The 4,672-nt window shown below is 36.6% G+C and overlaps 1 long non-coding RNA gene across 1 annotated transcript; it reads right to left on the bottom strand.

Annotated features, from left to right (window-relative positions):
- Positions 1–690: 690 nt before the first annotated feature.
- On the bottom strand, positions 691–3,865 carry LOC135199123 (uncharacterized). Its single transcript, XR_010310904.1, has 3 exons — positions 3,661–3,865; positions 2,477–2,643; positions 691–1,895 (listed from the first exon to the last, which is right to left on the bottom strand). It is a non-coding gene; the product is annotated as an uncharacterized LOC135199123 (long non-coding RNA).
- Between the last annotated feature and the right edge of the window lie 807 nt (positions 3,866–4,672).

Here is a 4,672-nt window from a genome sequence, read left to right as displayed (position 1 = left end):
CTTTATTCAATAGCGAGAACATTTCATGTACAGAAAACAGTTCTTTTCCCGTCATTTCCCAAAATAGTTGCATCAACTCGTGTTATACATAGCAAATGGAGATTTCTTGTATTTACTGGTGATTTCTATAAACCTTCTTTCACAATATTCAGATGGGTAAAAGGCCTCCCGCTTTTTTTTTTAATTCAATATTTACATCTACATAAAAGTATGATACATTTATGCAAAACTAAATATAAATACCGGATTCTTTAATGTTCAGGAACAAAAATGTTTAATTTCTCTAACGCCATTACTTTGGATGCAGACTTCATTTCCCCTTAAAAGGGCTCCATAGCCCAACTACTCTACTTATGGGTGTTGTTGCTTGAAGTTAAGAGAAGGTGCCTTCCATTATTTCTGCACTAAATGTGCTCAATGTTTCTTAATTCTCCGTAATGAAAAACCATATTCTTCGGAAGGTTGAATTTCAAGTCAGTGGCCGCTTTGGTGTGCTTGTTCCATGTGAACAGGTTTCATCCTCTGAAAATAATAATAACAATAATCTTTCACTTTATTGTTGGTATTCAGTTCTCTAGAAAGATGCTTTACTCTTTGAGTTGACCCTCAAGATGTGAGAAAATATTATTAAATAAATGATGGTAAAATGACAATCTTTTAAACTAGGTATGCTTTATTTTGACCATGGACAGAACCATTACGATGTCTGTCATTCACTGCATTATGTCAATCACTAATTTTATTATACTATCTAGCATTAATCTCATTCATTTGACTAAGATAGTAAATAATAGACTCAATAATACTGTCTATCCAATAACAACTTCAACAGTAATTCATTTGCTTAATACAATAAGAATTACACTCACTTAAAGTACAATAGGGTAGATTTCAAAGTGTGAACACTACATGCAATGTATAGGACCACCTAGGTATCCCTGAAGATAGAACCCGTCCTAGTGCCACAAACATTAGTATATAACATGTGGGATGATAGATACGCAAACATGTCTCAAGATACTGTCGTGCAATTAGCAAAAAAAAAGGAAAATGCCTCAGTTTTATTCCAAACAAAGTTACAAGTCAGATACTGAGATACTCTTAAACATTAATGTGTGATTACAATTTCAATCATTAGTAAATCTAATTTCTATTTGAGCTGTCAGTATATTACGAATTAAAGGTCAGATCCCATCAACTAACCCCTGAAGGGAGAAATCACAGAGATAATAAAACAGAAACAAAATAAACATTGTCTCTTACAGTCCATGTGGGAGCTATACTTCACAAGCGCACCCATACGTATAATGAGGGGCTGTACTTATGTGTGATAGTTTCCACTAGAATTTTTACAATCTTATGAGTGTGGATTTCTTTGAAAATGTACGGTGTACATCTATATTTCACAAGCACAAGCATACCAATTTACTTTTTCTGTGCCTATGTCTCTTAGGTCCCCGCCGAACATTGCAACATAGTACTCCACCCCTCCGTTATTGTTTGGTTCACCGGAATACCAACGCAAGGGATGAGAGATAACTTGTCCGTCCATATCGTACCAAGTGGTTGTGTCATTAGGAAAGCGATACACCCCAACGTGAAAAATGTCAACGCCAGAAATGGCAGTGTAAACAGCACCGTAAGTGTAATCAGGTGGATAAAACATCCGCCCTCCCAGATTCTTACATTTTGCTCTGCAATCGGTCCACGTGATTTTCTCCGGGAATATCTTCACTCTGGCGTTATTCATGCCTAAGCAGAAATACGTCCTGAGGGTAGATGGTCCTGCTTCGATTCCTGGCAGGGCAGTTAGAGGGTCCAGAAGGCTGCAGGTGCGCGTTGCAACGTCCCAAGTCAGCAGCCAGCAGCCACGGGCGATACAGTGAGAAGCACATCTGAGAATGGAAGAGAAGATGATGAGATCTTAAACTGATAAAAACTTTAATAAATAGCTTCGTCAGGAGAAAATTATCATCCTTCTCATTCACAGTTTTCTCTTTCTCGCGCACTCATTCAACTATAACCTATTTGAAAGGGAACTGTCGTTGTTCGCAAGGAATTATTAGAAATAATCGCGTCTCTCTGGTGGTTTCCCAAGAATGATCAGTTCGTGGGTCCATCTACACTAGCGTTGCATTACTCTTCAAGTCAACCCCAGATTAATCCATAGATGTCTTGTCATTTTACTTACGATTTGTTAGTAGTAAAGAGATATTTGGTTGTAACTCCAAGGCACCTTCCCTTTAGTTCTATGATACAGAAGTGTGGAAGCTTGACAATCCCTAAGAGCGACGTCCTTCTGCATTCACAACCATCTATTTACTTACAAAATAACACACCAATTACTGCTTCTCAGTAATATGACTACAGTCTACAAAGTGCAATTGCATTGGAATACTACATCAACTTCAATGAGTGATTAATACCAACTGGATTTTATTGCATATTTAAGCTTAAATACTTGACCAGCTTTTACCTCTGGACATTATTTGAAGAGAAGGATGTGTAACTCCCACTAAGCTTTTGTCCAGTAAGGACTAATTCGAAAGTCTTTGAGGGTTGTATCTTGACAGAGCCTGATCTCGTCAACTCCAGCAGCACTATAGCTGAGAGGATCAACAGGCCTCCGAAACGCATTGTCACCTGAAATGGAAAGGTGTCCATTTAGAACATCGGTACATCATAATAAAGGACTTCTGTCATATAAAGCAGACTTCCTGATTTTGGCTGAGTGGAGCTTTCGCTATGAATCCGCTCATTCATTTCTTCCTAATAAAAGACATTTTGCGAAATTCGCTCACCACTGCTGTTGTATCTGCCACTATTCACCATCATTGGCTTAAGGGTGCAACCCCACAGATTAATTAATTAAGACTTTACTATATATATATATATATATATATATATATATATATATATATATATATATATATATATATATATATATATCATATATATATATATATATAATATATATATATATATATATATCTATATATATATAATATATATTATATATATAATTTATAATTATTTATTTATATCATATATATATCATATATATATATATATATATATATATATATATATATATATATATATATATATAAAGATATCTAGAAATAATTTTTCTTAACTTTCCGAATGGCATCGTAATTTGTTTCCGTTTGTGTAATTATCATTGAGAAATAACTGGCAAAATCAGACTTTACCAATTCTATTGATAATAATAGTTATAAACTGAAGGGCAGGAATATTAATAAGCTGATAATGATGAGCAGCAGTAATCATGAAAGAGGAGCTCTTACAAGGATGTATAAGGTCATTTCACAGGCAAAAACACACCATTCATAATGCTGACGTGGATAATGGCATTCAATAAAGTCCGCCAAAGTTCTTCAGTCAATTTTCTTCTATAAGGACAACATCAATGGGTTTGTCTTCTCTTCGAATACTGAGAGAATACATGAATACGGTATCTTCTGAACACCTTTCAAAAGAACCTGTTTCTGTCGTTAAAAGATATTGGCAATTCATGTTTCGGAAAGAATAAAAGTGCGCAAACGTCCTCACTAAAGACATAAAGAATATTGCAATTTTGACCAAGATAGAAACAAACGCAGACTACTTAATATACTAAAATAAACTGGATTCTTTTACCTTCGTTCACAGACGAATTCGACCTCCAGGCGAGAGGCTCAGGCAGGCAATGGGCCCATCTTTCGAACCATGAAGGTCTTCACTTATTCAAGCAGAGAGCGACTTGAGAATAATTACCTTCATCAGGACCAATCATAGGCCATCAAGTCTCGCTCATCACTTGCTTCACCCCCACCCCAAATATGCCTCGACCAATCACCTGGTGTGTAAAGGATACGTGATTGCGCAAATACCCACAGCGCACGCGCAAATGAAACCCACCAATCCCCACTGACACATCAGCTCAACCAAAGGCACAGGCATGCAAGCATTCCGACGAACAAACTTACAGCGCAAAAATAAATGCAACTGCCTCTACAAATACGCACGCACACTTGAACGTGTCAAAATCTCAACAAACTTCCAGCGCATACTAGTATGGAATCTTATAGTCTAGGGTTCGCTCTCTCTCATTTCCATATGCGTAGAAGATCCTGAGAGCAAAAGAATATTGACGCACAATTTCACTGAAAATACTTCCTTAAACACAAAAGTAAAGCAAACCATGTTCTAAAAATAATAACGGACTTGAATTCCATATACAAGATTCTTCGAGTTCCAAATACCAGGAAGTCTCTCGTTGGGCAAGTGGTTTTCGCGCTCGGTTGCCAATCCGGTGGTCCAAAGTTCGAGTCTAGGCTCTGCCAACACGGAATCAGAGGAATTTATTTCTGGTTATAGAAATTCATTTTTCGACATAATGAGGTTCGGATCCCACAATAAGCTAGCTGTAGGTCCCGTTGCTAGGTGACCAATTGGTTCCTAGCCACGTAAAAATATCTAATCCTTCGGGCCAGCCCTAGGAGAGCTGCTAATCAGCTCAGTGGTCTGGGTAAACTAAGATATACTAACTAACTATCCAGAAACCAGGAGACGGTTTATTTTGAACTTTTTTTTTTTTTTTTTTTTTTTTTTTGGGGTTTTTTTTTTTTTTTTTTCAAATATAAGAGATTAGCAAGGTGCCCTTTTTTTC

Source organism: Macrobrachium nipponense, chromosome 25 (assembly GCF_015104395.2).
Source record: "Macrobrachium nipponense isolate FS-2020 chromosome 25, ASM1510439v2, whole genome shotgun sequence".
Lineage (NCBI taxonomy): Eukaryota > Metazoa > Arthropoda > Malacostraca > Decapoda > Palaemonidae > Macrobrachium > Macrobrachium nipponense.
This window is presented reverse-complemented; position numbering and strand designations above follow the sequence as displayed.